The sequence below is a fragment of the Ixodes scapularis genome, unplaced genomic scaffold (assembly GCF_016920785.2).
Source record: "Ixodes scapularis isolate PalLabHiFi unplaced genomic scaffold, ASM1692078v2 PGA_scaffold9__187_contigs__length_104089568, whole genome shotgun sequence".
NCBI classification, from domain to species: Eukaryota; Metazoa; Arthropoda; class Arachnida; order Ixodida; family Ixodidae; genus Ixodes; species Ixodes scapularis.
The window spans coordinates 44,433,465-44,450,694 of NW_024609884.1; the positions used below are offsets into that span (position 1 = coordinate 44,433,465).

General features: G+C 45.4%; 1 long non-coding RNA gene across 3 annotated transcripts in view; it reads right to left on the minus strand.

Annotated features, from left to right (window-relative positions):
• Positions 1-16,259, minus strand: part of LOC115317712 — a 33,108-nt gene extending 16,849 nt beyond the window's left edge. For all 3 annotated transcript variants that reach the window (XR_005717696.1, XR_005798933.1, XR_005717697.2), the window contains exon 1: positions 16,148-16,259. This is a non-coding gene — a long non-coding RNA (uncharacterized LOC115317712). The remainder of the gene's footprint in view (positions 1-16,147) is intronic.
• Between the last annotated feature and the right edge of the window lie 971 nt (positions 16,260-17,230).

Consider the following 17,230-nt stretch of genomic DNA (forward strand, 5'->3'; position numbering starts at 1 on the left):
GACCAGCAAAATCAGGATTCTCATGTTAAATTTTTTGGGCGCGAAATTATGCCGAGCGTTTACTGTTGGGACATAAAACGTCCAATGTTGATAGGAACTATAGCCTTATGAGCAGTCTCGTGGGGGATGTTTTCGTCGCGCCAAAACCCCCTGCGTAAAAAAAGAAAAAAACAAACAAACAAACAAACATGTATATGACCTTCCAAGAGCTTGTTCAGACTATAGCTCCCGATAGTAACCTCTCTAGAACTGAGAACTACTTGAGTTAATGCAGGCACCTATCTACTGTCGTTGTTGGAAAACAAAATCAATAAAACAGTCCCTATGCGCTATTTTGGGGCCGTAGTACCTGGGAGTGTTTAGTTATCGGTCATGTACTGCAGCACTTATCAGGCTTGAAGGGCGCGCGGCTACAGTGGAAACCCTGCCCTCTTCTCCGTGGACCAATCATCTACCGCTAGATATGAGTACAGTCAAATAAGGTGGACGCTTCCAACCAAACGGCGGAGACTTTATCGTTGGACCAAATGGCAGACGCTCGAAACGGGCAGTATCTGATAGAGACAGAATCAAAATGAGACGCCTGACTCTTTTTAGAACGCCCCGCGAGCCACTGCTGAGTCGGAACAAAAACGGAGAATTCCCTTCAAGTGACTCTTTTTAAAATTAATATACGTCAAGAAGGACTGGGCATTTGATCAATTAAATTTCCAAATAAATAATTAAGGCTTAAATCGCGGTTAATGGTTTTAGCAGATTCGTCGGTAACGCTCTGAGCTGAGAAAAGCTTCGGCGAACAACAGAAGGAAACAGCAAAGGTTTCCCGTGTTTTATTTCTATAGGTGATGCAACTTCAAGATTGAAATGTGACTGCTATTTTTGACACACGTGACGTAGTAAAATATATTTAAAAACAATATTGCAATATAAGCAGTATTGAATCTTTTTAGATATAATTGGTGATCAGTGCAACCGATTGAATGTTTAATTAATTGCTCAAATGGTGGCGATTGACTGGGTTAAGACTTTTAAAGGACTCCTGTCCCGAAGGTTAATATAAAACTGCCTCGGGCGAAACTGTTAATTCGGTTTATATGCGTACTAATTTGTGCACCTATACACCAACTCATGTTACAAACAAACCGGATCGCACCTAGCGGACGCCACCTGCGCCGCACATGCGCGATGGGGGTGTGGGCAAGAAGCTTGCCGTCGCCCATAAACAAACCATGGGAATGCGATGTTGTCGGCGTCGGTGTGAGTCCCCCCGCCCTTTTTCGCGTTCGAATTGTTGATTCTACGTCTTCCTGGCGATGTCTGACTGCTTCAGCGGCGTCAGCGAAATTACCGAGGCCCGTTACACCACAAAACTTCGCGTGAATATTGTGACATGTGGCGATTCATTCCGCGTGGAATGAATCGCAAACGCCGCAGTATGTACGCTAAAGCCTGACTCGCATAATGCGATTTCGCTCGCAATTTTCAGCCGCGACGCCGCTCGGGCTGCAAAAGCGTGAACCGTAGCTGAGATGGTTGACGTCGATACTGAAAATCGCAAGCAGAATCGAACCAAGTAAATTAGGGATAACAAGTCGGTGATGGTTACTGGTAACAATGATCAACATCTCCTTGTATCTACTGTTTACATCGAGCCTGCTTACCAACCTTCAAATTTAAGTATTCTGAGGCCTGCACTTACTTCTTATCGCAAGCACCGGGCCCACATTTGGTCTACGGTCCGGCGTCGTCTAAGAGAGCAGACGACAAGCAGAAACGTTTGAAAGAGCAGACGACGGTTCGAATGATCAGGCGGCCGTTTGAACTTGAAGACGCACTGAACGTAGTCCGCAGGTGGTCCGCACAACTTGACGGTTTTCTGGTGTTCATGTCGGAACAAGACAAATAAATCTGATGACCACAAGTATCCGTGAATTCAACCCAAAGTGCTTCCCGCCCAAGCAATCGTTGTCCGACGGCGTCTGCTTCTCCCCTTTTCACGACACATTCTTAGACGAACCAAGCACGTGAAAACTGACCTTCAAACCTTTCTCGACACTTTTGGTACGGCCCCAGTCGCGGCGTTTTGACGAGAAGGCAGGTTTTTGTCTGGTTCCTTTCAAAAGAACGTAGGAATACCCGTCTGGCATGGGGACTTTTGCCCACAGCCCCAGACCGAAAGTGCGACCGACGCGCCACCACCGCGCCGTGACGTCACAGAGTTGAGTTTGTATATATAAGAATTTTAAATGTTTGATTGTCGTGATGCGTAAGACATAAAATCATTCTTCAATTTTTCTTTCTCTTTCCTTCTCTTTTTGTATATTTTTTGTCGTAAGGTATCCTACTACGTATATACCAAACTCAGACAATATGAGCTGCGATACTCTGTCCGGTGTTTTTCTTTGTCTGGGGTCCCCACAAGACCCGTCATCTCTTGATCCGTCAATGAGTTTTAAAAAATATGGAACCCGATATTCATGTTACATCTCGAGTCCGAAGCAAGTTTTTTTTCTTCCCAGCACGCAAAATACAAAGAGACATGAAGGGCTGCTTTATCTCATATTGTCCACGATAGTACACAATGTTACCGCCCTTATCGAGACCAGAGGTCGGCATTTTAGGTCGCCCTCACTCACCCTCACCCTCACAGCCACACTCACCTAAGCCCCTCACTCACCCTCACCCTCACAGCTACACTCACCTTCAGCCCCTCACTCATCCTCGCCCTCACAGTCACACTCACCTTCAGCCCTTTACTCACCCTCACCGCCCTCACGGCCCTCACGCACTCATAGCCCTCACGCACTCATAGCCCTCACGCCACTCACCGCCCTCACCGCCCTCACGGCCCTCACCGCCCTCACGGCCCTCACGCACTCATAGCCCTCACGCCACTCACCGCCCTCACGGCCTTCACCGCCCTCACCGCCCTCACGGCCCTCACGCCACTCACCGCCCTCACGCTACTCACCGCCCTCACGCTACTCACCGCCCTTACGCCACTCACCGCCCTCACGCCCCTCACCGCCCTTGCGGCCCTCACACCCCTCACGCCCCTCACGCACTCATGGCCCTCACGCCACTCAGGCCAGCTTGAGATGGGGCAATTTCGACCAGAAACTTTACGTTGCAACACGGGCCGCCCGCGATCACACGCAGCAAGCAATTGCTGCAATTTGCCATCGTCATCATAAAATTTTATTTTTCTTGCACTATTTAGACACAATTACGCGTTATAAACGTGTTTTTATGCATTTAAATCTCGTTAAGAATACTAATGCACCTTTCTGAAACAGTTTATTTCCAAAAAAACGATCGATTTCAAACCAGAACCAAGTCTTTGGGTGTCATCATCGCCGGCACGAGGTATCACGTGAAAATTTTGCGTCTCTGATTGAATGCAGCCGCTTCAAACGTATTCGAATTGCTCCGAGTTGCTTGCTTATTTCGAGCCGGACCCGATCTCAGCAATTCGTGTCGATCTAGGGAAAGCTAGAGAACAACCCGCCATTGACACCAAAATTGCTGAGAAAGATGCTCGATCTGAAGGGCGCCTCACGCACTCACTGCCCTCACGCACTCATGGCCCTCACACACCTCAATCACTCACCGCTCTCACGGCCCTCACGCCTCTCATGTCACTGCCCTCACGCACTCATGGCCCTCACACCCCTCACGCACTCACCGCCCTCACACCACTCACGCACTCATGGCCCTCACCCCACTCACCGCCCTCACGCACTCATGGCCCTCATACACCTTACCGCCCTCACCGCCCTCATGGCCCTCACGGCCCTCACAGCCCTCACGGCCCTCACCACCCTCACCACCCTCACAGCCCTCACGGCCCTCACGGCCCTCACGGCCCTCACCGCCCTCACAGCCCTCACGTCCCTCACTGCCCTCACGGCCCTCACCGCCCTCACCGCCCTCACGGCCCTCACGGCCCTCACCGCCCTCACAGCCCTCACGGCCCTCACGGCCCTCACCGCCCTCACGGCCCTCACTCACCCTCACACTCATGAATTTTCCTGGTTCAGAAACTCACTCACCCTCACCTCACCTGTGAAGATGAGGGTGAGTGAGGGTGAGTGAGGGCCCTCATGAGTGAGGTTTGCCGAAATATGATCGAGACACATGAAAACATATTTTAAAGAAATACATTTAATTTTTCTCACCTGAAGTGTGGAGCGGGACACCAGCTAGGTCCGAACATTTGTTTAAAAAAAACAGCAGTGAAAGCTACACTAATGCGGTTTGTGCAGGTGGGTTATACGGCCAGGCGGACATTATGTGGGTGGCTAATCTTTGGCACAAGTCGACTAATTAGTTAAAATTTGTTGATTAACTTTTTAATTAGCGTAAATAAACATATTGTTCTAATTAGAAACTTGCTGAGCGTCATCCAAAACCCCTAAATCAGTCATTTTCAGAAAAAAACTTTCAGCGTGTGAGAAGCGTAGTAGCGCACTAAAGTTACCACTCGTGGAGCAGGTACAAGGCTAGCGGTTGCGGTAAGGCGCCCGCGCAACTTTTCCTTCTCTTATCTAGCCCCAGCCTTGTACCTGCTCCACGAGTGGTATTCGTGGAGCAGGTATGTATATATATATATATATATATATATATATATATATATATATAAGCAAACAGTTTTATTTCATACTGCAAGATGTCTCCGCCCCCCCCCCCCCAAAAAAAAAAAAAAACTTTTTTTTTTAATTGCACAAGTAAACTACGCATCGCCGAACACTCATTCTCCGCCCAAATGTAGCGCTAGCGGTCCAAACCAGGTGTCAAAGTTTCAGCACGAACCGACATCTCATTCAAAAGTTATAGCTGATTTTCTGAACATTTCAATGGGAAAATGGGGCCCCTTTTCGTCCACTTTCTGTAAATGGTGCCCGTTCAGTTCCGTGTACTCGAGAGGTCTATCAGTCGCCATTTGCCCATTAAAAATGTTTAAAAATCGTTCATAACTTTTGAATAAGGTAACGGTTTTCTGAAACTGTGACATGTTGTTCGGACTGCTAGGGCTACATTTGGGTGGAGAATGAGCGTTCAGGGATGCATACTAGTCTAATTTTGCGGTAAAACAACAGCAGCAACAATAACCCTTTACATTTTTTTTTTGGGGGGGGGGGGGGGGGGGAGCCACCCTGTGTATTGATTCAGTCGAAAATGGGATCTAGGGTGCTCAAAAATAACGTGGGGCGCCTGAATGCTGTTGGGGGGCTATCTGGAGCTCACCTTCGTTGGAATGGAGTGCTTTTCGGGTGCTCCCAACGCGAGTGACAGGATAAAGATTTATTTGTGGTTCTTGCGATAGTCACAGGGGAAAACGCGTCCCGTGTTGCGGAACACGCTTATTCCAGAGATGGTAGACAAAGGACAGCCTGCACCGGGCGCTGTCCTTTGACGCGTGAACCATTCCTCTCAGCTCTAAACTCGAGTCGCAAACGCATCGACCCCGAACGTCTCTTGGCCTCCCCAGTGACCCCAAACAGCGCCGAAGTGATCCCACCGTCCGCCGTAAAAGCACCCGCCTGGGAAGACTGACTTTTCTTTGAAGTTCGAACGGCAATTTTTTTTGTTGTCTGTTTTGATTTCGTCTTTGTTGCATCAGACACCGTCGTTTGGAAGCCGGTAATGGACACGGGGTACATAGATGCACGATCTTAAGCCCAATGTTCACGCGCAGACGTTCTGGTGGAGCCAGTAGAAGCAATATAATGATTACATTTACAAATCATCGCATCATCCTTCTACTTTCTTTTCAGAATTGAGGGTCATTACCCATTGTGCACGCCATAGATGACCTTTGCCACTGAAGCCTGATTCAGCACTTTACAAAAACAGTTGACCTGTTGGAACGTTCAAACAAAAATCGTGAGCACTCTACAAAAAAAAAAAAAAAAAAAAAAAAACATGAAAAGGCAGATTTATTTCACATTTGCGCCCATATGCATGACCAATCTCAGTGTGCAATGCCGACTGAACTATGTAGTGCAGTAGCGAACACACAAACGTGCGCGGAAAATAAGGTGTCTCGCAATACACACCGTCATGGACGTTCCAGAACTGCAAGACACACGCGGGAATGAAAAAGAAAAAAATAAAACAAATAATGAAATAACTTTGTCCTCCTGGATAGCACGGAGCCAACGACAGTCAGGGAGGCGGCCTTGCGGCGAGCTAGCCAGTCGTGTAATAAGGCATTATTGGAGCACCGCTGGGGCCAGATTGATAGAGCGGCGTCCCTCTCTGTTGGCAGTGATCCACGGCCTCTTGATGGATGACCGCGGAGCGAGCGACCGACGGCCCCTCTGGGACGAGGTGGAACGACTCCGGTCGCGTGCCGCAGAACGCCGCCACCCCCGGCGGTCTCCGGGCGAATCGCACGCATCGGCCGACACCGCCGACGGTTGACTCAATTTACTTTTCGTTTGGGGTTTGTTTACCCGCCGTGCTCGATAGTGCAAAGGCGCACGAAAGAACGTAGAAGACCGCGTTTTACAGTGCGTTCGTCGTTCTTCTCAGGTACCTCCATCCACACGCGGGCCTTTGCGGGTTGGCGATGTTTGACCATTTATCGTCCCATTTTTTTAACCCTGGGAAATGGAGAAACAGAAGGACAGGAAAACACGAATCTTCGAAATTCGTGTTGTCCTGTCCTTTTGTTTCCCCACTCTCTAGGAATAAAAAATAAAAAAAAAGTCCGTTCTTAATTTAGTTTGCTTGCACCCTCGCATTATCCTCCCAGTTGTTTTCGATCTTTGCTCGTTTCGCTAGTATTTTCGAGGTTGGAAGGGAGATATAAGATGCCTCAATACGTCTGTCCGTCTCAAGGTGGAGACATCTTTTGTTGCACTGCCGAGTGCCGCTAGCACGCGCGTAAGCAAACGTAATTAAAAAAAAAAAAATGACGTGTGTGCATTCAATGGCCAGGGCCACGAGCTCACGCCGTCAAATACCAAAACGCTTGAATTTCAAAAAAAAAAAAAAAAAGACAAAATATTTAAAGTGAAAATTTCTCGAGTTGTCTTCACTCTAGAAAATAGGTATGCGAGTCACGCTGCCCCGACGTCAAAAAAAAAAAAAAAAAAAAAAAAAAAAAAAAACGGTGTTTGCTGTAGACACGTTGGCCGAATTATCTTCGGTCATGCCTTAGGCATATTCCAAGCATGTTTGCTCCCTCCACATGTATGCTTCGAAGATGTCTGCCGACATCTTTTTATGACCTGTGTGACAGGACCGAGTAAGAAGCAGGTTTCAGACAGTGTCTGCATGCTGTCTGATGCACGATCTATTAGCAGTGCGACGCCGGCTTAAGAAAGCGCCCGGGGGTCTTGGGGGAGGTTGCCGTTCTGGCATGTAATGGCGCGAGCTATAGTACTTCTGCTAGCTAAGTTTAGTTAACAGGGGCAGTGCTCCTCTGCTACTGATTTTTTTTTTGTTTTGTTAGGTTTTCGTTTCCTCAGCGTTGACTTATAGCGGTGCTTCATCACGCGCTGGCGAAACTTAGTGAATGATGTCTGCGCCCAGAGAGAGAGACACACGAGGCGTGCAGGGTGTCACTATTTCCTGACAGGGAAGAGTGCCACCGGTGTATGCGCAATACCTTTTTGAAGTTCTGAGGTTCTTCAGCTGCCATAGCACACACGCATTGCGAACGCGACATTTTTGTCCTCAAGTCAAATACGTTTTCTCCAGACGCAGATGAAAGATACAGTGATGCTCACGTGCTCTTTGCGAAACTTTGGTCAGAGTGTTTAGACTTTCAACAGCATCAAGGAGAATGCAGGGATTGGTGTTCTACGCGCCACACGCGCACGCCTTCCTAGTATAAAAGATTCGAAGTAAATAACCAAAATGAAGTGTTGACGAACGCACGTGCAAGATGCCATTTGTTTTAGGTTTTTGCTTTAGAAAAGTTACTCTACTCCGCGACGACTTTTCTTGGCAATGCAGTGGAAGGTACAGGCCTGCGTTCCCTCTCCCATTTTGAGTGCGCGCGGGCTCTCATCCTCTCCGCGGAAATGGAAAGAGGAGGAGAGCCCGCGCGCAGCTTTGCTGCGCTCAAGATGAGAGAGGGAACGCGTGCCTGTACCTTCCACTGGATTGCCAAGAAAAGTTGTCGCGGAGTACACTGCCGAGGCCAGCACGTGCGGCGCGTGGAACGCCAATCCCTGCATTCTCCTTGATGCTCGGGTAATATAGCAATAGGTCTGTTCGAAACACTGAAGTATTGATAATCTAGTCTTGTTTCCTAGACGGATGACTGGATTATTAATAACTAACTAATTTAATGACGAATGATGCCCTATATTAACTACACGATAGGCACAACCGGCGGCTAGGAGATTAATTCCGCTAAGATGGAACAAACTAAAAATGAGGGGCTGCAAAAGTTCCACACAGACACCTTTAATAAAAGGTCTGCTGTATACCGCACGAAAAAGAAAAAAAAAACTGTGCAAGCTGCGCGATTTAGAGAAGGATGCAAAGCTGGGTTGGGGGGTTCTTTCTTATAGACAGATGCACGATTACCTATTTTATCTGCTTTTTATAGTTTATCATGCCTGTTTTGAAATTACGACTATTTTTGTGCATGTAACAATACGAAAAAAAAAGGTTTTCTTTTGGAGAAAAGAAGATTACAGTGTCTAAATTGAGATAAATATTTTACTTCAACCGTTTGATTTAGTCATAGACCTCTGACAGTTTGTTTTTCCATAAGATCTAAGTAAATTCAACTTGTCATTGTCGCGCAACGATGCTGTACTGCAAAAGAAAACTACAAAGTTTCAAGGAAAGAACTTTTTTAATTGAATTTATAGTGAGGTGTTCTTTAATGGGATGCTGAATTGAAATTTGGGTTCCACAAAATACGCGGCAAAAGCGTGCAGCGGGATGTTACAAACTTCAAAACATCACTCATACAGCGATATCACGAACGAATGACCGTATTTTTCAAGAAAAGGAGGCGTATTTGACAGAAATGTTCACGTCATGTTTCTCCGAGAAGGAGAGGGAACGGCCTCGCGTCTTCTCCGCCTCGCCGCCTTGAGGGAGTGAAGCGAAGAGAGGATGAAACTAGGTATCTTCACGTCACGCGCCTCGTCGGCCGGGTTCAATCTCGACCTCTTTTTCCAAAAATACGGCCGTCCATTGAAGATATCGCTTACGAGTAGTGTTGTAGGGATTGTAGCGTCCCGCTTACATCTCCTGCATTATTTTGTCTGAAATCGAAATTTCGGTTCACTGTCCTTTTAAGGAATGGGGGAAAAGGTATCGAGGTAATTTTTGGTGCATCTCGCAAGCTTTTTTAATGTTAATGCACAATAACAATAGCAAACTATATATTGTTTGGTGGTGCCAGCCAAACTGCATCACTATCTGCGCGCCCTTGAAAAAAAGCGGGTATCGACCTAGAAGTGGCGCACAGATTGACTTTTCCAGAGGTTGCATTTTGTGAGAGTACTTGGCTCTTTATATGTCCGGCTCCCATGACACTGGAAGTTTAGACTTCTATATCATTCGAATGGTCTGCTGCCTGTTTACACTTACTACCTCACCGATTGCCTCTAAATGTCACGCACTCTGAATCAGGTTCATTTCCTTTTTTTTTTTTTTTTTATTATCGCGTTTTGGCGTTTTTTTCGAAGACACAAGGGCAATGGCTAGCCTTAGTGGCGCTTACTGTTTAAGCCGAATCCTTCCGTAATATAACTTGCAACTTGGCATCTTTTGAGCATTGTGAAGACCAGAAACAGGAGAGGAAACGCTTGGTATTTTCTGGTTTATTAGTATAATACATTTTAACCAAAAGCTAACTATAAAATTTTCGCTGTCGCTTCCAAGTGCTTCACGGCAATTTGAAACATGGGAAAATTATCAACAAACCATACAACACCTAATTTAGAATTGAAGAATGCCGAGAAGACAGGCGTCCTCGCGTTTACATTCCAAAAACTCGAAAGTGGGGAAAAAAGAAAAGACGTTTAGGCATTGTCCTTTTCATATGTTTCCTATTTTTAAATTGTTTTTTTCAATATTGTAAAAAAACGCACAAAATATGTCGGCGCAAACAACGCGCATCACTGCAGGTGTAGGGTAAGGTGGGGTAAAATAAGACGCGGGGCAAAGTGCGGCAGTTTGTGTTTAGCGCCATCCATTTTCTAGACAAGCAGTCTGAGTACGTTCAAACTTCACACAGAGGTATTGCGACCTGTACACTTCGCATGTGTAAAAATTGAGAGCTAGCGACAAGAGTGTTCCGGAGAAAATAAATGGGGAGTTGAGGTTGACGTGTTTACGCCCCGCCAAAAAGGCACAAAATTCAGCGTGAGGTTTCGCTTCGAGACGTACACCCCGGTTGGCACCGACTATTCTGGCAACGTAAGCTTTAATTTTATTGGTATGCTTTATTAGTTTCATGCGGACCAAATCTGAACAATCCGGGGTTGCGTTTTTTAACGAAATAATTATATACGTAACGGGATACGTGTGGGGCTAAACGCGACAATCGGGAATTCTATGACGCGCATGTCAATAACGCATGAGTCTCCTGGTTCCTCGCGAGCCATCTTTTTCTCCCGGTGTCTAGGATAGTCAGAACGTATAAAAGTAAAACAACAAGTGCTTCATAGCGTGAAAATGACACGAACAAAGCTGTTGAAGGTGTCAAGCGACAGACTCACTCCCTTCGCACTGCTGCCACACTTTTTGGTGTACCAAAGAATGCGCTTCAAAGGCGATCCAAACGGCTCGGTGAATGTGAAGAGCAACGGCTCTAGAAAAAAACGACTGGGCTACAGAGGGCGCATTCTTTCCGATGTTGTAAGTTTCAAGAACGTTTCTTCTGTACCTAACGTAGGGCAGAAAAAGATAACAAACAGGTCGGAGAACAGTGCTGTTCTAACGTCATTTCCCCACAAGGCAAAGCTGATGTTGGCGAGAAAGCAACCAAGAACCAGCGTTCCACTGCACCCCCCCCCCCCCCCTTGGTTTCCCTTAAAAAAAAAAAAAAAAAAGAAATGTGAAATTGAAGAGGAAGTTCATTTTTGATCCCCGAAGATGCGCGCAGAATGGGCTCATGGAAAGTGCGTTGGAGCTCACAGATTGCGTTTCAAGTGTTTTTATTGCAAAAACTGAACGCATATTAGGTTTTTTTAAAAATTGTAATTGTATCCCACTACGTTGTCTCACTTTGTCCTCAGGGCGGGACAAAATGGGAAATTGTGTGACTTTCAGATATTGTCGTTTTGTTTAATGTTTCGTTTGCTCCAGTTAAGAAATATTAACTGAGCATACAGTGAAAACATCTGAGGATATCCCGATGCTGTGTTTTTTTAAAATATTGAAGCAAAAGTAAAAATAACCAATCAACTTTAAACTTTTTATCTCCTTTTGTACCACCTTTCCCTACGTATAAAAACCAACGATGAAGACACACGTTTTGTTTTCCTAACAGCGCTTGAAATTGAGTTTTGACTCGTATTCTTACAAATACAAACGGTAAGTAAATATGCACTAATATCTCAGGAACACGGGAATTAAAAATGGAATCACCAAGCCAGCGCGCGCCATGCATGACGATCAGAGCACCAGAGCCACGATCGCGAGCTGAATCTCCAATTGCCGAACTGCCATTTGGCTAAATAAAAGTTGAAATGCCGGCTGACAGTAGTATTAAGGGCGAGACACATGCAATACAGAAGGACTGGCTCGTCGTAAATTCTGAGATTGCGAGCGAGCCCATCACTCAACTGGAAGTTCGGAGGCCATGTACCCGCATAATTCAACGTGTTGGATTCGTACGACGCGTCGGCCGTTGTTTCGCCATGCATGTTTCTGGCACATTAATCTCCGACACGGCCCTGCCTCATAACCATGTCACTTGATTAACCTCTTGATCGGTTCTACAGAAAGCTGGTCATGGAAAAATATCTTAGTTGGATTGATCGATACGAAATAATCAAAATGCTATTACATAATTTTAAGTATGGCGTTATGGTTTTGATGAACGCTGTCTCGCCTGTTTTCACGAGAGCAAGCACAGGCGATTGCAAGTTCGCCAAATTTTCTTTTGCGTGCAACGAGGAGGCCTTGCTTGTAGCCTCATTGAAATGGCGACTCCGCTCATTTTTCTAAACTTTGGGCTTTACGACTGTATTTAACGCAGTCAGCATTCCTGAATTATGGGATATCATGTTTGAGGTACTGTGTGTAGTTCTGTAGATATCTGGTGTCAAGCCTTTGTTTCGGGGATGCACTACGAAACCTACACTGCGGGTCGAGAGCAGCGGTAACACTGGCAACTCCTGGCGGTCCACATTAGAAGCTGCCACTGCCGACGACTTGGACTAAAATGACTGAATAATGATGTAAATTATTTCTCTCTCTCTCTCTCTTTTTTTTTCTTTCTCTTTGATAATTAGCTGTGGCGACGATGGCCACGTCACTTCCGTAATACAGTTCCCATGATTGGCTGAGTCACATGAGCAACTTCCGCTCGATTTCTCTGCTCCCAAAATCGAACGATCGCGCAGGGGTGCACCTAAGAAGCAGCTCCAGTTGTCACCTCCGATCGCAGAAAAAAAGCACGAGCTGCACGCAAATGACGAATCTTTGTCCAGTTTTGCTGTATGGTGATAGCAGACATGCACGGCATAAATGAAAGAGGCTTTCTCATTTCAACACAACTCAATAGCAGCTAACCTATCGGCACCCCTTTTAGCTGCTGGTAGCATTTTAACATCGGATTTAGTATAAATCCCGGCGTTTTTTTTTGTTATTGTGGTTAGAATTCTATTCTATTCTATCGAATTGCCAGCGGTAGAATTGCCGTAACATCAACCGAGACTTTGTCTTTATATATATATATTATTTTTTTCGGACAAGGCGAACGTAATCGTATAAACATAGTGCACCAAACGGCTATTTATGTTACAACATAACGTTACGACATAATATAACATAAAAATGAAAAAAAAAGGGGGTGAAAAACGCCAACGAGGATAAAAATAATAATGAGCAAGATGTAAAAAAAAATTGTCTCGCATTTTTATTTTTCTTGTTTTAGGGTCTAATTTCTGATAGGTACTGCGGTGTTTTTATTATGCCTAGTCATCGTAGTCGGTGTAGAACCGCGTTCACTTCTTTTGGAAGCCCACATGAAACGAAAAATGCATATTGGGATTCCAGGGAACTTATAAATGATGGTGTCCCTGGTGGTTAATTGTTTTCTTCACAGCATTAACCATAGAGAATTCGCCTCGCATGTGGAGCAACGTGGACACACTTCAAATGGCACTACTCGTTGACTTTTTTTTCGCACTGCCAGCTGCCTCTTTTCCTGATATACTACACTGACCTGATTTTCATTGAAAGCTATATAATAATAATTAATAATAATAATAATAATAATAATAATAATAATAATAATAATAATAATAATAATAATAATAATAATAATAATAATAATAATAATAATAATAATAATAATAATAATAATCTTTATTTCCCATTACATGTAATGGTGGAGTTGAGAAGAAAAGCTGCGCTAGATGGCTTGACAAGCTCTCAACCCCAGGAAATTCCGCAGCAGTTAGGAATCAAAAATAATAATGAAAAACATACAAACTAAAATGACATATGGTGATAACTCTGTTGGGGGATTCGTGGCAGAAGAGGTATATATGTGATACGTCAGTAGATGGTACGCGTTATGTGTCATGAAAGGCTGTATTACCTACGGGCCTCGTCTTGAATCAAAGAAAACTGACTAGTGTTTCGGTAACCGAGGCATGGAGTACCGTAGTGTTCTTCAGATGGCCGCTGATTTAGATGCAGTTGGCTTGGTGTTCTGTCTTATCTTCAATATTGAAAGACTGGCTGTGGCGGGGGTCGCTGCACCAGCTCCAAATTGTAAAAAAAAAAATGTTTTTTTTTTTTTAGAAGCGTTTTTACGCCGTATGTTTCTTTACCGATTTTTAATTCCAGTTACCGGAGGATGGGGGACGGAGCCGATCCCTTACGGATGTCCGTTCAGCATCCATCGTCACTTACGGAGTCTAGAAAGTTCATAGTGGTACATTATTGGTCTTTGGGCAAATGAAACCGGCCAGGGCATCGTAGTGCACGCTACCTACAAACAGACCGAAGTCCACCTTCTATCTAAATGATTCATCTGGATTGTATCTTGTATACTCAATGGCGGTTTAATAAATCAAGGTGGCACCTAGAGTCGTGCACCAAGTTTCCCCGAGCACAGAGTTTCAAAACTGCTTATGGATCCATCTGAAAAAATTACGTCCTTTTTCTTAAAAATCCTAACGCAGAAATCGGACGGAATACCCAACACGGCGAAACATCCACCCCTAAAAGTGCAAAAAAAAACAAAAAAACTTAAAAGTGAAGGAAAATTCCGAAATACTGTGCGCTTGATTTGGTAATTGGCAGGAGTTATCCTTGAAGTTCAACGAATGACCAACATGTGGCAGCATGTTGCTTCAACACAGAAGAAGGAAGCAGCGTCAGGGCAAAGATGGCCGCCCCATTGTCAAAATGCACTGCGTTAGAGCAGCGATCTGTGATGCGTTTTTTGAGTAGTGAAAGTGTTAAACCACCTGAAATTCATCGCAGTATGAAAGCGCAGTACGGTGATCCGTGTGTGTCTCTACAACAAGTGTACGAGTGAGCCGGAAAGTTTAGAAGCGGCGTAACTTCTGGGGAGGACGCCCCACGATCGGGCGAGGCACGCCGCGTATTGACGAACGAAAACATCGCCGCAGCGGAAGCGCTTGTGGAGGAAAACAGACGTATTACTATGGAGGAAAGAGCCACTATTTTGAATATCACTATTGGTTCAGCACACAGTATATCCATGGTGGCTCAAAGAAGCTATGGGAGGCAAGCATTTCAGAGGCGATGAAGAGGTGAAAACCGCGATGTACGAGTGGCTACAGTAACAGCAAAAATAAATTTTCTCACAAGGTATCCTTGCACTTACGAAGCGGTGGAACACGTGCATTGCACGTCATGAGGACTACTAGGTCGAAAAGAATATACGTATAATTTTTGTATATTTTCTCGTTTGCCTTTTAATAAATAATTAAGGTTTTCATTTGAATCACCCTCGTTTAACCACATACAGCTGCTTTAAAGTGAACCCAACCACGGCTTCCCGATAGGTGGCACCAGTGTGCTCTCTTGTTGTAAGATATTTTAAAAGGTTTCAAGGCACACGGTCCTAAGAAGTCGCAAGTGTGTGAACGAAGTATTTTTAGCTCTACCAGAAGAGGGCTTAATTTTGAAATCCTTAAATGCAGGTTAGTGTCAATCAAGAATGGGACAAAAATACCTGCTCCTGTGCCCTGCCTAATATTGAGTGGGCTTTTTCCGCTAAGTGAAAGATAACGTGCATGTACGTAGGTTTGTCCTAGAAAAGAAGTTTCACATTTCCTCGCATGTATTCCTAATTGGACAGTTTCTGAGGCCACTGATGAACTAATTGCTAAATTAACTCTCGATCGTGACATCTACGCATTTCTCAGAAAGAAATGAACGGAATATTGCTACGCGGAGCTCAATAACGGAATAAATGATTATATTACTTAATTTTAATGGGCCAATAAAAGAACGCGTTACTTCTGAGTGCGCCGCGTGGAAGATATTTCCTCGGTCACACCTCGTTCGTTTTATGAGTTCTAACCCTTACGCATATCAAACTGCGCATACCTAGCGATAAGCGCGTCACGATTTACATACTTCCCGCAAGTCCATCCCTGTCTATCCGTTTGGCGTTGAGCCATGATACACCCGCATGACCGCATCAGGAGGCAGAGGGCGTGTAATCCTATACACTTTCCTCAAAACAATGCCTAGTCGCTTAAAGTACCAAAATCACGTTATTGGTTTATTTTTTTTTTCGGAAGAAAACAAAGAAACAAATGCGTTGTTACCAAAAGTAATCAATATGCTACCGGTGGCACGGAACTGTAACACGTCTAATCCACAACGCTGCATGCGGCATTTCAACCCACGTTATCCCGAACGACGAGAAAGTAATCGACCAAGCTACGCACTAAGAGGGACCCCATTTCTAAAGCGTTCCCCGCACCGCCAGTCATCCCTGCCCACTCACCCGCTCCGAAAAATCGCGGGGCACCGGCGTCAGTGCAGTATCCAGGGGCTCCGCTGTACTGAGCGGACAAGAAGCGAATGACGACACATGGAAAGAGCCGGCGCGTTTGCGCTTCCTGGACTTTATTAGTTGGCTCGGCCGAACGCTTGTTCGTCAAATTTCACCCTTGGCTTGTGACTTAGCGCGACAGCAACTCATTTTCCGAGAATCGCTTATCGGAAGCCTTGCTCCACTTTGCACAGTGCAAGTGTTCTTATCGCCGGAGCTCGCTGCAGCAGTTACCGCGAGCGGCTAACACGGCACAGCGTTTTGCATACCGAAGTCTAACCGACCTCCCCCGACGAGACGTCGCGGAATGTTGCTGCTGGGACACACTTCCTGCCCTTGGCGGCAATGGTTTTCTTCGTTTTTTTTTCAATACAAAAAAAAAAAAAAAGTCATGAAGGGCATTATCATATCAAATAAATGTTTCGTAATTTACTTAAGAAAAAAAAAAAAGAGCTCATAGGGCATAGGGCTTCATTTATTTTGGGTCATACCATCCCCACAATACAGCTTACTTGTTATTTACTTCTAATTTCTGTTTTATCAGTATGTCTCGCATTGATTCACGTGCATACGTGGACTGAAAGAGACCTGATGTAACTATACTCCGTTTCACGGTAACTTTGCGAACTGTGGAGGCTACGGCCCCTGCGTCCCAATAAGAGCGTCAGAGCGAGTCACGTGACACCACGGCATGGGAGCGTTTGTGTCCCTGCGCCAAATGCGAGACCCGAAGGAACCGGCTGTCGTCTGCTGGTGAAGAGTCGTCTGCTGCGAAACCAACCAACTTCGGATGAACGTCCACCGCCGCAACATTGCTGTCCGCTAGAGTAGCGAGCTCTCCGGGCAAAGTTCATGAGACATCCATACGCTCAACTTACCCGCGAATCTGTGGTGGGTGCTAATGTCAGGACGATGTCTTGAGCGGAAGCGGTCGATTACATGGCTGCGATAGTTCAAACATCGTTCACAAGCAACGTAGTTCACGGAAAACGGTTGATCCGAATGAAGTGTCGTTGAAAAGCAACAGGTATTCGT